This window comes from Akebia trifoliata, chromosome 14, assembly GCF_017979445.1.
Source record: "Akebia trifoliata isolate Shusen 1 chromosome 14, ASM1797944v1, whole genome shotgun sequence".
Lineage (NCBI taxonomy): Eukaryota > Viridiplantae > Streptophyta > Magnoliopsida > Ranunculales > Lardizabalaceae > Akebia > Akebia trifoliata.
This window is the reverse complement of record NC_141388.1, coordinates 3,591,494-3,610,860: the sequence shown is the minus strand read 5'-3', so window position 1 is coordinate 3,610,860 and position 19,367 is coordinate 3,591,494. Positions and strand designations below refer to the sequence as shown.

Below are 19,367 nucleotides of genomic sequence, written 5' to 3'. Positions count from 1 at the left end.
CATCACATTGTATATACATAACACACCCATATAACATCTAATTTCCATTCTGACATCACTTAAACATAATAATCATACTTAATATAATAAGTAAAATTGAAATAAATAAAAACATAAAAAATACACATCCAACAAACGACTCTTTTGCTCAAAGTTGAAATTCAGTTCTTACTTGAGCAAACCTTACATTATGAATCATGCTACCATGACTAATTTAGTAAGATTGTAAATCTTACTAAGGAAAATGATGAATTGAAGAGAAATTTGAGTAGATTATAAAAAATAAAAATATCTTCGAGATTTAAGAATTATTAGCTAGAAGATGACTTGTTTTAGGAAATTATGCTACCATGACTAAGAAAATGTTTTAGAGCCATGGACAAAATTTTCTAGGGGGTAATGATGGGGAGATGACCACGTGACATGACAAACAAATAAGGTTGGGAGGTGTATTGCAACACTACTCCCTGCAGTACAGTAACGGTCCCTTAATATACTAACTTAGATGAGCCCACCCTACTTTACTTTCAAGTCTGAAATGTGAAGCAGATTTGGTAATCAAAACATGAGGTGGAGCAACAACTTTAACTAATTTTCTTTATATATATATGTTATTTGGAGCACTTCTTGCTTTCAAGTGAGATGCTTCAATTGACTCACTTCACTTTCATAAGATTTGGGATTAGAACGTTAATTGTTTGGTGAAAGTGTTTACGAAGTACTTTTTGATGTTCGAGTTTGCCAAGAAATGCTCGAACATCCCATTGACCACCTACCCAATCTACTAAATTATGAATGATTTGCTATTCAATTCACTAGGATTCTACTTTGAAACGGCTAGTCTGCTTCAAAATTGTGAGCAGAACAAGCTAGTATTCACCAATGGCAGCAAACAAATTAAAGATTTTAGTCTCCTCCTACGTCCTGCCTAATCCATTTCTCAATTCAGGAAAAAAAAAAAACCAATAAAATGAGGGTGGATTGTTTGAGAGGGATACATTTTATTTAAATCATGTTTCTCTATATAAATAGAGGAAGAACTTCAAGAGTGGTCTCAAAAATCTTGAAGAACAGAAACAAAATAAAAATATCCAAGACAGAATTCAATAATTTATTCTTCTAAATAATAGAGTAAAACTGCTAAAGAAAATGGGTTTCCCAAAAATCTAATTTCCATTACGAAACTCAAACCCTAAAAAAAATTAAATAAAAAAAACTCACAGGTTGTTCTCCTCATTACTTAAATAACAAAACTATAATCAAGTAGACACTAAAGTTGAGGAAAAAAAATATGAAATTTGCATTTTTATAGGGTTAGAAAAATCGAACCAAAAATCCAGATGTTTGTCGAGAGAGAAGAGACGAAGTTGAACTCCTGCTACACGTAGATCTATGCGAGGCTTTGTCGAGAAAGTGTGCGAGAGAGAGAGAGTGAGAGTGAGAGTGAGAGCTTTGCGAGAGAGGGATCTGTAAATATAGATCTGTGCGAGATCGAGATCGAACAGTTGTGTGCAACTGTGTGTGATGTTTGTCGACCGAGAATAGAAGAAAAGAAGTAGACAGAGGTGTGCGACAGAGAGAGGTGTGCGACAGTGCTTCTGTGAGATGAGGTGTGAGAGTTTCTGTCGAACGAGTGTGAGAGATAGTTTATGTCGAACGAGAGAATAGAGATGAGGGACGGGCATAACCGTCAATTCACATGAACCATTTATTCGGTGATAAATTCCCCCGCAAATGCGATTGAAAAAGCGCCTAATATGCGCTTCTTAAATTTGCGTTTCCAAATGCAGGTTTTTACCAAAGGAGTATTTCTGACTGAAACACAGATTTTCAGTGCAAACGCACTAAAATCCGCGTTTTGAAGCGGAAAGAAACACCACTTTAGTAATTGATGTTGGATTTATCCATTAGATTGTTAGTTTATGGTCTTACTATATTGAGGTGCATGGAGATAATCTGTTTGATGAAATGCTCATAAGACAATTTAGAAAGAAAAATAATACGATTTTAATTGTATCAAAGTGTGGGAAGATGATCTGTTTGATGAGGTGCTTATAAGAGATTTTGAAAAGAAACAAAATGAATGAAATAATTGGTTTTGATCTGGGAAGCTTAGAGGTGTCATACCCCAAAACAAGATGTTCCAAAGAGACCAATGAACATCCCAATTATGATAACTTGTACCACACCCAACACAGATTTGGACCTACCTTCACTTCAAAATGGGTGGGTTTCACTCAGCCAGAAATTCTTCAAACTTTCCGCATGGTCCCAAAATTCTCAACAATCCTCGTATTTAACTTGAAACTGACCTATAATTGAATCCTTTGATCGACAATTGCTTTGATCAAACGTTTTAATTGTTGATATTTTTACCTTTGTTGTTACCCAATGCGCCACCTAGGTCAATCCTTTCGCCAATTTCCCATTTCTTAATTGTAAAGTTCTGTAATTATGTCCATAATCTTTCTATTCTTAATAGATATCAACATAACAAGGGTTACCCCCATCATGTCAATCTATTAGAATTGACATATAAGATTGCTCATGTGATCGGTGGATCCCAGATTTCTTTGAGCACTGCGAGCAAAAAAGAAAATGTTAAAAGAGTCTTTAGAGGGGATCTGTTGGGAATCATTCCTAACAAAGGGGATGTATTCTATTAGTAGATATTGTAAGAATTAAAAGTAGAAGGTAGTTCCAGTCAGGGAAGGAGTCTAGGGAGATGAGAGTGGGTCAATAATGATATTGTAGGAAACTTAAAAGATGTTAATGTTTAACACATAGTTCTTTTTTCTCTCTCCACCGTAACAAGTTATTTTTAATTTCAACTTTTTTCTTTATTTATCTCACTTCCTTTTCGTTGATGAGAGAGACCCTCCAAGGTGTATTATTATAAAGTCCTGATAAAATGACTCGCCAGGTGACATACTCAATCGACTCATTGATGAGGACAAGTTTGGAACCTGTAGATCTTTCCACCTTGGGATACACGGCTCCGCGGGATACACTTTTTTTATTATTTAAAAAAATTAGGTTAAAGGGGATAAAAAATGAGAACAATAAAATGACTTAAAAAGGAAATATAATAAAGTTAGAGGGATGGAGAGGAAAGACATTAAAGTGGACATCAAAAAAATTGTTGCTTGATGGGATGTTTTGTCCATCCACAAAACTGTAACAACTCAGTTGTGTTTTATTATATAGATCTTGCTAGGATTTTGTAATTATCAATTAAGAGAATTAGATTTAATCCTTAATAGAATCAATATCCTTATCTCTTGATCTTCTTGAGATTTGATTTGTAGATAAAAACTTAACGGGAGCACAAAAAGAGAGAGTTGTTTCAATTTTGAGAGAAAATGTTAAACAGTTCTTAAATAAATTTGATGTCATTAATGTTAAAGGGGCTATCATCTAATTTTGATGTTTGTGTTTAACATCCCAAATACTTTGTTTATGAGGCACCCTGTGAACTAATGGCGTCAACGAGTTAGTTCGAATATGGTTTCTAAGGTACTTAGAACCATAATCATTATATTTTTTAGGTTTTGATTTTTTATGGTTCCGATTCCAACTCTAAAATAAGTGGAGTTGAAAATGGAACCATCATGAAACAAGGGTACCAATCGGTTTCGATTCTCAAGAATCGAAGGATATTATGGGAATAGGATAGGAGCCCAAGAGTTTTGCAAAGTGATTGTATACATGGAGGTAAGGAGTGCCACCGTTAGACCTTGTTGACATGTCTGTTTCATTCAATAAACCTTCATGTTACTTAAGTTTTGGAGTCATCACCATTCATAGAATCAAAGTGTGAATGGTCACACCTAAAAATCAGTTTTTTTTTTTTTTTTTTAAATCACTTAAAAGTAACTCCTAACCTAGTCTTAGCCAAGAGATCGAGTAATGAGGTTCAGTCGAAGGATGGGGAAGGTCTTAGGCACCCCATTTTACCCACCAAATTGGCTGGCTATCTTTGAAGACCTAAACTGTTTTAAAATACTTTTGGTTAATGAGATGATGATGTAGAAATGTACAATGCCTGAAGATCTAAGTGTGTGGTGTAATATAAATGGAATCTTCCCACTAGTTGGGACCCTTTTTGTTTGCTTAGAATTGATAGTAACTACCATAAGAATAACACTCTTTTAACTCACATTTTTAATGATGATATATGACTGTAAATGTGTGCCCAAGAATGAGCTTAATCTTTGTAGGTAAAGGTAAATGAACAACTTTATTGGTGGACGTATTCTTTTATAATTTTTGCCATTTTCTTACCTAAATCTACATGAGTGCATGGAATGAAGTGAATGTGGGTGAGTGTTTGCATGAAAAAAATGTTCTGGAAGGAACTTACTATGGACTTACAAATGTAGGGGATCACCTCATGAAAATGTACACTCCTTAATTTTATTTTGCTATTATGAAACCTAGATTACATGAATGATTCTATTATGTTTAGAGTACCCTTAATTACACAATGTATGCAAAATGCTCTCTAGGAACTTATTGTGGACTTAAAGATGGTAAGGATCATTCCAAAAATGGAGTATACTCTTTACACTCATCTTGCCATTAAAATGCTTAAACTACATGAACATGAATATGGATGTCAAAGTTATATTACATACTTGGGTTTTAAAAATGTCCTAGAGGATCCTATTTATCATTTCTTTTGATTTACAATCTGTAACAATTTTCGAGTGTATTTATTGGGATACTAGGTGAGATAGAGGCATAGATTGATTTAGGTTCTATTGCAAAAAAAAAAAAAAGAAAAAAAGAAAAAAGAGAGAGAATAAATTCAGGAAGGAGAACTATGAAGGGGGAATGCAATTGAAATGTGGTTCCTACCTTGGTCTTCATCTTAGCTCTTTATGACTCTTCTTCAAAAGGGTTTGAGATGGTAGTTGGATAGAGTTTTGGGGTTTTGGAGGTCCTCAAAAAGAGAACTAGACAAAATTTTGGGAAGGGAGAGAACGTTTTCTCAAGCCTTTGGACCTTAGCTCCTCTATTTATAAATTCTTGGAGACCATTAGGGATACATTAGCCCACACATCACAAATTCAATTTAATTGCAAGAAAACATCAATAGATAACCTTGTTTACAAAGGACATTGATAATCATTTATGTCTTACCAATCAAGATGGTCAAATGTTAAGAATATAAATTACCATCAAGATCTCTAGAGAATTCTTTGAGGGGTTAAATTGTTCAGGCCTGGTTTTATGTTAGAGTAATATGATATGATACAATGTAATGAGGTCTTCTGCAATACACTAAATCAAATCTCAATGAAGTAGGAGTTTAGGATCTTGAATCTGTTAAGGATTAGATATAGTTAGGTTATATATGATTGTGTTTATCCAATCAATTATGATTTGTTACGCTCCTGTATTAATCTTATCGGGATTTTGTAATTATCAATCAAAAGAAGAAAAATATAATCCTTAACAAAATTAAGATCCTAACAATTAGATAAAATATAAATGATAAAAGGGAGGTTCCTCCAAAATTTTGAAGTGGGATTTGGAGTGAGTTGTTTAATTTTTGTGATTTGAGTTGTTTAACCAAATTAATTTTGATATTTGGGACTTAGAGCAACTCCAACTTGGTGCTTCAAATTGGCATCTTCTTCATTTTGAAGACTCCAAACCACTTTTGAACTCCAATTGATCTCATCTCCGAATCACTACCCTTACCTCTAAAATTTACATTTATAGATGAAAAATAGACACTAGATATTTTGAAAAAGATGAACAATGGTGAGATCGGCATTCTAATCTTCTTTCTTCCCTCTATACTTGAAGATGTGAATAGTGATATAGAGGAATTTTCTTCATTTTGAAGGATGGTTGGAATTGGATTGGGAAGCTTCATCTCTAAATATAAAGATTGGAAGGATGGTTGGAGTTGTTTTTAACATCCCAACATTTTTTGAGATAAAATACTTTAGAATTTGATTGGAAGGCTTCATCTCTAAATATAAAAATTTGAAGGATGGTTGGTGGTGTTCTTAACATCCCAATTTTTATTTTTTTTGAGATAGAATACTTTGTTTATGGAATTATGATTTTCTAAGTACCTTGGCATGCCAGTGCATAGAATCATGGATTTTATTTCTCGGGTTACACAATTATTCATAATTATGGTGATTGCATTGTGTATCTAGAGGAAAAATGTATGGTTTTATGTACTGCCACATCAGAGGAGAGTCAGATTCCTTGTTAGCAATGTCCCGTTTAATTCTTGAAATTTTCCCGAATTTTTGTTTTTCTTAATGACAGTATTATTCTCCGGATTATTGAATAATTCACGGATTTTAAGTTTGAAAAGAATAAAACCCCTTTTTTTTTTAACGAATTTTTATAAAACTCGATGGAAAAAAATGCTACTATAACTTGTTATATGTTGCAAAGTGTAATCTTATAAGTTGAGACGAGTTACACAAGTCAACTTTGAAGCGGTCATACTTGAAAATTTTGGTGGAATCCACATTTTTAGGTGACAAATGTCCCTTTTATCTTTAAAAAAATAATGACACGTCATTCTACATTTATTTGAGATTACACCATAATTTTTTAAATTGATGATTTATCCCTTGACTTTGGTCTTCTTTTAAAAGTCAATGGAACAATAATCTCAATGTCCTCATTATCACTACTGTCATTGTTATTATCACCAATTTCATCAGTTCCATCACTATGAAGTAATGGCCAAACTTTTTAAATGAAATGGATAATACACGTATGAAGTCTATGTCACATATTTTTCATTTATCAAAATTTTTTGTCAAATTTTAGATCAAAATTTTATAATTTAAAATCGAATAGTACTCGAATTTTACACAAATTAAAATTTTGAAGTATTCCGAATTGCTAACAAGAGTCATATTATCAGTGACTATTGCTTTCAAAGACACCATGTGAACAACGAGGCTTTGTACAAGTCTTTGCCAGGCACCTTGTGGATTACATTTTTTTTTTTTGATAAGTATCATTATATTCATAAAAATAAGGTTAGACCGGTCGAGATGACCAACCTAGCAGAACCTTACATAAGGAACTACTCACGAGAAATACACTGAATACCCTCCCAATTGTAAAGAAAGTCTTCGAAAAACAGCCCCCTAAACTCCTTATAAACTTTAGACCAACAAAACAAAAGACCCAAAATAGATACAATCATGTCTGTGCAATCCATTTGTTTCCCTTCAAAGATGCGTCTATTCCTCTCCAGCCACACCCCCCAACAAATTGCGAATGGTGTAATGCTCCACAGAAGTCTCCTTGTGCCTCTAAAAGAATACCCGATTGACGGCCAACACGTGAAAAGGTCCTTTATTGTTTTTGGAAGACAAGTTAGGATTCCATACAACTTAAAGAATTGTGCCCAAATACCATGAGAAAATTTGCAATGAAGGAGAAGATGATCCGAGGATTCTCCATTTTCCATACATAAGACACAACAGCTTGCCCCATACCACCCCCGCCGCATCAAAAAGTCCATCGTTTGTATCCTTCCTAGCGATGCCATCCAAGTGAAAAAAGCAACTTTGCTTGGCACCTTTGGTCCCCAAATTGGGACACAAGGGAATGTATTATCCCCAAATTGGACCACATTTCAAACCAAACTTTTAACCCTCGCTTAACAACCAACCAGCTACCACGCCACCCCTTTATATCTATCCCTCTCATCTCCTCCATTGTCCACACACAGGAAATCAAATAACCTGTGTGTGTGTGTGTGGTGTGTGTGTGTGTGTGTGTGTGAGAGAGAGAGAGAGAGAGAGAGAGAGAGAGAGAAGGGTTGGTTTCATGGAGAACGAAGAGCAGAGGCTTCGTGTTGTGATGCTTCCATGGTTGGCTCATGGTCACATAACTCCATTCATAGAGCTAGCCAAGAAACTCACACAAAGGAACTTCCACATATATCTCTGCTCAACACCCATTAATCTATCTCCCATCAGACAAAAACATGGTGACAACCCCTTCCCTTTTATTGAATTGGTTGATTATCATCTTCCTTCAACCCCAGATCTCCCACCTCACTATCACACCACCAAATCACTCCCACCCCATCTCATGTCAGCCCTCAGGAGAGCCTTTGACGATTCAAAACCTATCTTATCCAACCTCTTAAAACTCCTAAAACCAGATTTGTTTATCTGTGATTTGATGCAAATTTGGGGTCATACTGTCGCTTCTACCCATAACATACCAGCTGTTGGTTTTTTAACTTCTGGTGCGGCTCCCTTTTCCTTCTTCATGCATATTTCTATAAAGCAAGGTGTCGAATTCCCATATCCAGCCATTTATCTCACTCAACAAGAACTTTTTAAGATCATTAAGTCGATTGGAACCCAAGATAGGAACCTTGGAGGCGTGGATTCTTCTTTTAAGACGGTTTTGGTCAGGTCCTTCCCAGAAATCGAAGCCAAGTACATAGGTTACGTTTCTTCCTTACTTGGGATAGAGATGCTACCTGTAGGGCCTCTTATTCAAGAGTCTGTTGTAACAGTTAATGACAAGCCATCAAAGTTCATTGAGTGGCTTAACAAGAAGGACAAATCTTCAGCTGTTTTTGTTTCATTTGGTAGTGAATATTACTTGTCAAAGGAAGAGATTCAAGAGATAGCTTATGGGTTAGAGCTTAGCAAAGTGAGCTTCATATGGGTTATTAGGTTTCCTACAGGAGAGAAAACTAGTGTTGATGAAGTACTACCAGAAGGGTTCTTGAACAGAGTTGGAGATAGGGGAATGGTGGTTGAAGGATGGGCACCACAAGAAGAAATACTAAAGCATTGTAGTATTGGTGGGTTTGTTAGTCATTGTGGATGGGGTTCTGCGATGGAGGGAATGAAGTGTGGAGTCCCTTTTATAGCTATACCCATGCATATCGATCAGCCTCTAATTGCAAGATTGATGGTGGAGCTTGGTACATGTATGGAGGTAAAGAGAGAGAATATTGGTGGAGAAGAGAAGATTGTGAGAGGAGAGGTGGCAAAGGTGATTAATGAGGTGGTGATAGAGAAGGAAGGAGAGAAAGTGAGAAACAGAGCAAAGGAGTTGAGTGAGACTATTAGTAAGAAAGGAGACGAAGAGATCGATGAGACGGTGGAAAAGATCTTGCAACTTTGTGGGAAGAGTGAGAAAAATGAACAATAATTGTGAAACTTTGAAGAATAAGTCTGTTGTAGTTGCTCCTTTTCTTCTTCTATTCTATTGGATTTTGGCTTTCTCAATGTAATATCGAAGGAGTAAATGATGTTGGATCTATTTATTAGACTGTTAGTTTATTTTCTTATTTTATTGAGGTGCTTGTAAGATATTTTGAAAAGAACAACAAGGAATTAAATAATTTGTTTTGATCAGGGAATTTTAAGAGGAGAAATCTCCCCAAACTAGATGTACCAAAGAGACTAATGGACATCCCAATTGTGATAAATCAGATGATACCCGGAATAGGTTTGGAATATCTTCACTCCAAAATGGACAGGTTTCATTTTCAAACCAGAAATTCTACTAACTCTCCACATTTGCAACACCCAAAATCGATGAGTCGAAGGACCCAAAATTCCCGACAATTCTCTTATCTCACTCTAAACTCAAGTCACCTCCTATGATCGAGGAACGATTGCTTTGATCGATGCTGTAATCGTTGATATCTTCACCTTTGTTACTGCTCACAGAGCAACTCCAACCGGTCTATATATTTCTATATTTGAGATAGAGATATCTGAGCCAAATTCCAACCGGTCTCTTAATTTCTGACATATCCTCTAAATCATTATTCATGTCTCTAGAATTGAAGAGGAAGCAAAAAAATAGAGATGGTCTTTATTTCACTATTCAACTTGTACAAATACCAATTGTGTCGCCATCATTTTATGTAAATGCCATTCTTAATTTCCTTTTCTAACAAAAATATATTTTAAATATAATTTTTGTTCCTTATTTATTTTTGATTATTATTATTCAATATTTTTAATTTTTTTATTAAATATTTATAAAAATATTTTAAACTCAGATTTAATCAATTGTTCCACCAAATTCGACAAAAAACTGTAATAAAAAATAAATATGATCATGAATATTCATCTTTTTTGTAATTTTTTTGTTAAATGAATGAAATTAATTTATATATATATATATACTAAACATAAGATCATCATACCAAATTTGATTTCTCATATAATTGGTGGATTTTTATTTAAATAGGAGTGTAACAAGTAAAATTGGATTGTCAATAGTAATTTTTTTTTCTTTTTTTATATTTAACTTGGAGTGTAACAAGTAAAGTTGGGTTGTCAATAACAAATTTTTTTTTTTAATATTTAACTTGGAGTGTAACAAGTAAAGTTGGATTGTCCATAGCAAACTTTATATATTTAATTTGGATTGTAACAAGTAAAGTTGACTTGAGAATAGCATGTTTATTATTTTTCTTTATGTGAATAGTAAATTAGATATCTGAATAGTGATTTAGATGGTGGGAGCCATTGGAGTTTGTTTAGATTCGAAATAGAGAATCAACTCTAAACTCTGAGAATGTGTCAAAATAGAGTCACTAATTGGAGTTGCTCTGACAATATGACCCCTAGGTCAATTTCTTTGGTCAAATTCTAAATAAGTGTCAATTGCTCTGGTATGTAATTATTACTATGATCTTTTTATGATTAATAGAGATCAACATAACGAGGGTTACTCTCATAGTGTCAAAAACTATTGGGATATATCTATGAGACTGATATGTAGTTCTTTAGATATTGTGTCATGTGTTGAGGGTAGTGTTTCCGTTATTTTTGTTTATTGTTTGATTTTTATTTTTCTCTTTGATCTTTTTATTGACTAGAGAGATCCAACATAATGTATTATTTGAGTGAGAAAAATACATTATTTATAACTTCCTTTTATGTGACTAAACGTGTTCCTTCTTTTCCACTTCAACGAAAGCGCTCATTTTATTAATTTGTTCCCATTGGAGCACATCTTAAGAATCATTAAATACACAAATAATCATTTTTAAGTGAAAAATGTCTTTTCTATATTTAAAAAAATAATGACATGTCATTCTACATTATTTAAATTATACCTTATTTTTTTAAATTGATGATTTATCCCTTGATTTTGGTATTTTTTAAAAGTCAATGAAATAATAATTTCAATGTCCTCATTATTAACACCGTCATTATTATCATCACCAATACTATTCCTATGAAGTAATGGCCAAAATTTTTAAATAAAATAGATAATACACTATAAAATATATGTTGCATATTTTTCATTTATCAAAATTTTAACTGAATTTTAGATCAGAATTTTGCAATTTAAAATCGAATTTTTCACCCCTCAAATTTTTGTCGTATTGCGAATTGTTAACAAGATTCAGATTATCACGACTCTTCTTTCCAAGGACACCATGTGAACAACGAGACTTTGTGCAAGCCTTTGCCAGGCACCTTGTGGACCTCATTTCAAACCAAACTTTAAACCATCGCTTACCAACCAACCAGCTACCACGCCACCCCTTTATATCTATCCCTCTCATCTCCTCCACTGTCCACACAGAGGAAATCAAATAACCTGTGTGTGTGTGTGTGTGTGTGTGTGTGAGAGAGAGAGAGAGAGAGAGAGAGAGAGGGGTTGGTTTCATGGAGAACAAAGAGCAGAGGCTTCGTGTTGTGATGCTTCCATGGTTAGCTCATGGTCACATAACTCCATTCATAGAGCTAGCCAAGAAACTCACACAAAGGAACTTACACATATATCTCTGCTCAACACCCATTAATCTTTCTCCCATCAGACAAAAACATGGTGACAACCCCTTCCCTTTTATTGAATTGGTTGATTACCATCTTCCTTCAACCCCAGATCTCCCACCTCACTATCACACCACCAAATCACTCCCACCCCATCTCATGTCAGCCCTCAGGAGAGCCTTTGATGACTCAAAACCTATCTTATCCAACCTCTTAAAGCTCCTAAACCCAGATTTGTTAATCTATGATTTGATGCAAACTTGGGGTCATACTATCGCTTCTACCAATAACATTCCAGCTGTTGGTTTTTTAACTTCTGGTGCGACCCCCTTTTCCTTCTTCATGCACATGGCTATAAAGCAAGGTGTCGAATTCCCATATCCAGCCATTTATCTCTCTCAACAAGAATTTTTTAAGATCATTAAGTCGATTGGAACCGAAGATAGGAACGTTGGAGGCGTGGATTCTTCTTTTAAGACGGTCTTGGTTAGGTCCTTCCCAGAAATCGAAGCCAAGTACATAGGTTACGTTTCTTCCTTACTTGGGATAGAGATGTTACCTGTAGGGCCTCTTATTCAAGAGTCTGTTGTAACAGTTGATGGCAAGCCATCAAAGTTCATTGAGTGGCTTAACAAGAAGGACAAGTCTTCAGCTGTTTTTGTTTCATTTGGTAGTGAATATTACTTGTCAAAGGAAGAGATTCAAGAGATAGCTTATGGGTTAGAGCTTAGCAAAGTGAGCTTCATATGGGTTATTAGGTTTCCTACAGGAGAGAAAACTAGTGTTGATGAAGTACTACCAGAAGGGTTCTTGAACAGAGTTGGAGATAGGGGAATGGTGGTTGAAGGATGGGCACCACAAGAAGAAATACTAAAGCATTGTAGTATTGGTGGGTTTGTTAGTCATTGTGGATGGGGTTCTGCGATGGAGGGAATGAAGTGTGGAGTCCCTTTTATAGCTATACCCATGCATATCGATCAGCCTCTAATTGCAAGATTGATGGTGGAGCTTGGTACATGTATGGAGGTAAAGAGAGAGAATATTGGTGGAGAAGAGAAGATTGTGAGAGGAGAGGTGGCAAAGGTGATTAATGAGGTGGTGATAGAGAAGGAAGGAGAGAAAGTGAGAAACAGAGCAAAGGAGTTGAGTGAGACTATGAGTAAGAAAGGAGAGGAAGATATCGATGTGGCGGTGGAAAAGATCTTGCAACTTTGTGGGAAGAGTGAGAAAAATGAACAATAATTGTGAAACTTTGAAGAATAAGTCTGTTGTAGTTGCTCCTTTTCTTCTTTTATTCTATTGGATTTTGGCTTTCTCAATGTAATATCGAATGAGTAGATGATGTTGGATCTATTTATTAGACTGTTAGTTTATGATCTTATTTTATTGAGGTGCATGAAGATAATCTGTTTGATGAAATGCTCGTAAGACAATTTGAAATCAAGTATGAAATAATTGGTTTTAATTGTATTAAGATGTATGGAGATGAGTTGTTTAAGAAAATGTTTGTAAGATATTTTGAAAAGAACCAAAAGAGATGAAATAATTTGTTTTGATTAGGGAATTTTAAGTAGAGAAATCTCTCAAATTATATGTACCAAAGAAATTAATGGACATCCCAATTGTGATAAGTCAGATGATATTTGGGATTGTGTGATTGAGGGAATGGAGAAAAGTCTGAGTAAGAGAAGGAAGTGACTTTGGTTAAGAGTATATTGATGAGTATCCCAATTTACTTTCTTTCGTTATTCACACTTCTGAGGTTTGTAAAAATTAGATTGAAAAGACTTATGAGAAATTTTTTGTGGAACGATATGAGTGATAGGAAGAAGTATCACCTAGTCAGTTGGATGATGCTTTGTAGGCCCAAGAAAAATGCGGGACTGAGGATAAGGGGGCCTAGATTAACCAACAGAGTGCTGTTAGGAAAATAGCTTTGACGGTTTGGGGAGGAGAGGGAGACTTTGGATGAAGGTCATTATGGCTAAGTACAGGGAGAGGAGGCTAGGTTGGTATAGTGGCGAGGCTAAAGACTCTTATGGGTGTGGTGTTTGGAAAGGGGTTCTTAAAGTGAGCGAGGATTTTGATAGTGGAATTACGTTCAAAGCGGGGATAGGGGACGGAATCAGATTTTAGGAAGATTGTTGGTGTGGTACATCGTTTCTAACAACCCAAATTTCGTCATTGTATGCCTGTTCTATTAAAAAAAATTGCTCTATCCAGCAGTATTTGATATACAACGACTCTAGTCCCACATGTGATTTGGGGCTCAAGAGAAACTTTAATGATTGAAAGCTAAACAAGATGATATGTTTCTTTGATCTCCTGCATTCGGTTCATCTCAACGATAGTGAACATGATAGGTGAGAATGGAAGAGGGCAAAGGATTCAAGATTCTCTGTCAAGTCCTTCAATGAAAGTCTCAATCCCTGTGCTGAGCAATCCCTCTTGGGGTCAATCGTTTGGTCCAAACCTATTATCTAAAATCTCCTTTTTTTTGTTTGGTTGGCTTCTCTCGATAGAATACTCATGATGGATAATTTGATTAGTCAGGGTTGGATCACTCCCAATTGTTGTTGTCTTCTTTGATTTGAGAAATAAGGAATCCATAGATCATATTTTAATTCATTGCTCATTTTCTCATAATATTTGGTCAAATTTTCTTGGTCTATTCTGTGTAAATTGGGTCTTTCTTCATTATTAGTTGAGTGGGCCAGTAATGCATTTCATTCTAGAAAAAGACTCTTGTGGACTATGCTTTCCTCGACTATTGCTTGGAGGATTTGGAATGAGAGAAATAACAGGGTGTTCAATAGTAAGAGTAGAAGCTCTCATGCAGGTTTCTTGGAGATCTTGGACTCTTTGTACTTGTGGTTAAAATAGTACATAGAGTTTACGAGAGTAACCTTCGATGACTTTACTTTTAGATGGAACTCTCTTTATAGTCATTAATGTTTTTATTTTTGCTTTATTGCTCTTTGTGAGACTTTCTCAACCTCCTTGTATTTTGTTATTTCCTTTTATCAATATGTTATACTTTTCAAATAAATCAAATGATACCCGAAGTAGGTTTGGAATATTTTCACTCCAAAATGGACAGGTTTCATTCTCAAACTAGAAATTCTACTAACTCTCTACATTTGCAACACCCAAAATCGACGAGTCGAAGAACCCAAAATTCTTGACAATTCTCTTATCTCACTCCAAACTCAAGCCACCTCCTATGATGGAGGAACAATTGCTTTGATCGATGTTGTAATCATTGATATCTTCACCTTTGTTATTGCTCACAGAGCAACTCCAACCGATCTATATATCTCTATATTGAGAGAAAGAGACCTCCGAATCAAGTTCCAACCGGTCTCTTAATTTCTAACACATCCTCTAAATCACTATTCACGTATCCAGAATTCGAGATGAAGCAAAAAAAAAAATAAAAATAGAGATGGTCTTTATTTCACTATACAACTTGTACAAATACCAATTGTGTTGCCATCATTTTACATAAATGCCCTTCTTAATTTCTTTTTTCAACAAAAATATCTTTTAAATATAATTTTTATCCTTTATTTATTTTTAATTATTATTATTCAATATTTTTTAATTGTTTATTAAATATTTTAAACTATAATTTAATCAATTGCTCGACCAAATTTGGCAAAAAATTGTAATAAAAAATAAAGTTGATCATGAATATTCATCTTTTATGTAAATTTTTTTTTTGAAATTAATGAAATTAATTTATACATATATGTTTTTCTACTAAACATAAGATCACCAGACCAAATTTGATTTCTCATACAATTCGTGAATTTTTATTTAAATTGGAGTGTAACAAGTAAAATTGGATTGCCAATAGTAATTTTTCTTTTCTTTTTTCATATTTAACTTGGAGTGTAACAAGTAAGTTGGACCAATAACAAATTTTATATATTTAATTTGGGTTGTAATAAGTAAAGTTGAATTGAGAATTACAAGTTTATTATTTTTTAATTATGTGAATAGTGAATTAGAGACATAAATAGTGATTTAGATGTTGGGAGCCATTGGAGTTTGTTTAGACTTAAAATAGAGAATCATCTCTAAAATGTGAGAATATGTCAAAATGGAGACATTCATTTGGAGTTGCTCTCACAATATGACCATAGGTCAATTTCTTTGGCCAAATTCTTAATAGATGTCAATTGTTCAATTATGTAATTATTACTATAATCTTTTTATATTTAATAGAGAATAACAAAACGAGGGTTATTCTCATAATGTCAAAATCTATTAGGATATATCTATGAGACTGATATGTGGTTCTCTAGATATTGTGTCAACCATGGGTTGAGGGTGGTGTTTTCGTTATTTTTGTTTACTGTTTGGTTTTTGTTTTTCTCTTTGATCTTTTTGTTGACTAGAGAGACCCACTATGGTGTATTATTTGAGTGAGAAAAAGCCATCGTTTATAGCTTTGTTTTATGTGAGTAAACGCGTTCCTTCTTTTCCACTTCAACGAAAGCGCTCATTCTATTAATATGTTCCCATTGGAGTACATCTTAATATGCATTAAATACGCAAACAATCCTTTGATGGTATTTTAGGTAATAAACAATCTTTTGATGGTATCTTAGGTAATAAATTTTACGGATTTTTGTTAACATGTACTCTAAAAACACACATTAAGATGCATTAAATACACCTTTAATCTTTATTTTTCTATTATTAAAAAAAATACAAATCTACTAGAAGAGTTTGACTTGAAAGCGGACAGCCCACTTCAAAATTTAAAGGAACTCTCCTCGTTACAAGATAGACATATAGCACTTTGGATTTATTTCACGTCCTTATTTTTTTATAAAATTTGAAATACCTCTTTAAAATTACTACAATTGCCCTATTTCAAATAAATTTTCCCAAAAATACATTTAAAAAAAGATTATATACAAAAAATATCCTCAAATGCTTATTTACAATTGAGTCGTGATGATCTAACTACTCTAACGCGGCACACTCAATATACTTTCTTGATGTGAAAAGTTCGATAATCATAGATATGTACATGTCAAAATACAAGATTCCCTCAGGATATACTTTTTTTATGAAAAAGTATAATTGTGTATCCCAAGACACAGATCTATGATTTTCCTATTAGGTCACGAGAGTCAAATGAGTATGCCACGTGGGATAGTCAGAACGTCAAATTATCCTGATTCTTTACACTTTGGTAAGATCTCTATTTAAAATTCTACATAGATCTCTTAAGAACGGTTTTGAGCTTCTTTGTTATTAAATTATTACATGTGCCAGACCCACGAACCGGATCTGTATCCAACAAGCGCATCAAATCAGATCCGGATTGAATTACTCTCCATGCATCCGATCATTCCTTTTACTTTTATTTATTTATTTATTTATATTTTTGGATCAGCTGGACCCACTGTTTGTAAGACAGAGCAATACCAACTACCACACAATAGACAATCTAATGCCCACGTGGGCCCCCCAGCTTAATTTCTGACACTAAAGTTACTTGTCTTATACGTCTTGGTATGGTCCACCAACGAGACAGATACACAAGCCAAACGTATCGGACGACATTTAAAAGTATGGTTCATTTTCCTCGTTTCTAGAAGCTATTGACAGCTACACAGAAGTATGACTACTAATGTTTCTAGAAGCTATTGACAGCTTTGGGCCTGCTAAGTGGGCTTATAGAAAAAATTATGATTTATGACCAGGATCTATTATTATTATATGATCATGATGAAATAATATTAAAATTTACATCATGAGAGATATTTTTGATGTGAATGTGTATCAGAATTATAAATGTTTTCGTCAAGATCTCACTTATATCTTGATAAAAAATATATATGATTTTTTTATTTATTTAGAATATCTAACAAATAATGTGCTCCTTTTATTTCTGTAATGTAATTAATAAATCTGAAAATATATAATAAATTAAACTTTGTCCCCCACTATACTTGTATCATTCTCAAATAAAAAAATATCGAGCTTTTGCTCTGCACGAATGTCGTTCACATATATTTAAAGTAAGGAAAATGCTGAAGTTTCATTGAAATTGACATCGTTTGGACATTACTGACGTGAATATATTTATAGAATCATAAATGATTTTCATCGAGATACGAGTGAGAAGTGACTATGGTTAATTTCAGTGTTACTCGACTTTTAAAATAATGACAAAAGAATTGCAAATAGTGTACAAAAATGTCCCCTATGCAAATAACATCCAGCTTCCCATCATAATAGAACAAAAATGTGTTCTAGAAAAATTACTTAATGCTCTTAATATAGGGTTTTCTTGTTCAATGCCCTCTAATTTTTGGATAATAATTTTAATAAAGAATTTTCAATTAAATACAGAAAAGATATCCAAAACAATTAACTCTTCCTTTTCAAACGAAGGTCGTCTCTCTTTCTAGACAAGAGATTTTCAAAATCTTGTGCAAAATTTCAGTGATATATGATCTTCAATACAAAGCACAATAACGTCTAGTTCTACTTAAAAAGATTTGTCATTTTTCAAGTATGTTATTTTTCCAAATAGCATATTCTACATCCTCGTAAATATGTGCAGTTGTGTATCTTGAGAAAAAACTTATGATTCAAAAAGATTTGTCATTTTTCAAGTATGTTATTTTTCCAAATAGCATATTCTACATCCTCGTAAATATGTGCAGTTGTGTATCTTGAGAAAAAACTTATGATTCATACACATGACACGTAAGGAGAGTTTGGAGGGGGTTTATCAAAGAGGGGAGCCAGAAAATCATTATTATTTAACAATTGCAAATGCATGGTGTAAGAATCCAAGCGTATGTCCGTATCAGAAGTTGTACAATTTTTTATAGGGAAGCGTTCCAAGATCCTTAAGAGAGCTAAACATTTTTCAACATAGGAATTTAAAGTTTCAGAATGAACTGATTTTTTGTGAGGATGATCTCTATGGTAAAGAGATCATCCTCGTCAAAAGTCAACTCATTTTAAAACTTCTAACCCTAATTTACAAGTTGAAGAATTGTGGACCGTCTAATTTTTGTAATCACTTTTGATGAGATTAAAAATTTCAAATGGACTGATTTTTTGTGAGGATGATCTACTAGTCATAGAGATCATCAACAAAAATCAGCTCATTCCGAACGCCACCCTTTTTTATAAGTAACATATTTACTACTACTTCATTGTCTTTTAAAATTGCAAATTCATCATTTTTTCAAAACGTCTAGACAAATATTTATAAATCATCTCAAAAGCATATATAATAATAATTAAACTAACCTTAACATCAATACCTACATCACTTTTTAGAAGCGACAATCCACAACTTCGTAAAATTTTAAGGTAGTGAATTCATTGCTTTTAATTTTGAAGCTACATATTGAACACTTTAAAATAATGGTGTAACTTTTGATCTGATTGATCCTTTATTATATATACTTTTGGGGTTATATATCTTTACAATCTATCCAAAAATATATACAATAAGAGCATACCAAAAACTTAGATCAAAAGTTATGCCTCCTTTTAGAAAGTGGCAAATTTGTCGCTTAATGAATTTTTGAAGCTGTAAATTTGCTCCAACTCAAA

At 33.7% G+C, this 19,367-nt stretch overlaps 2 pseudogenes across 1 annotated transcript; both read left to right on the top strand.

Moving 5' to 3' along the window:
- The first annotated feature begins 7,632 nt into the window (after positions 1–7,632).
- LOC147385573 (beta-D-glucosyl crocetin beta-1,6-glucosyltransferase pseudogene) lies at positions 7,633–9,318 on the top strand (annotated as a pseudogene). The gene is made up of 2 exons (XR_015171710.1): positions 7,633–7,756; positions 7,802–9,318. The product of XR_015171710.1 is annotated as a beta-D-glucosyl crocetin beta-1,6-glucosyltransferase pseudogene (transcript).
- Positions 9,319–11,548: 2,230 nt separating this feature from the next.
- Positions 11,549–13,154, top strand: LOC147385572 (UDP-glucosyltransferase 29 pseudogene; annotated as a pseudogene).
- The last annotated feature ends 6,213 nt before the right edge of the window (positions 13,155–19,367 follow it).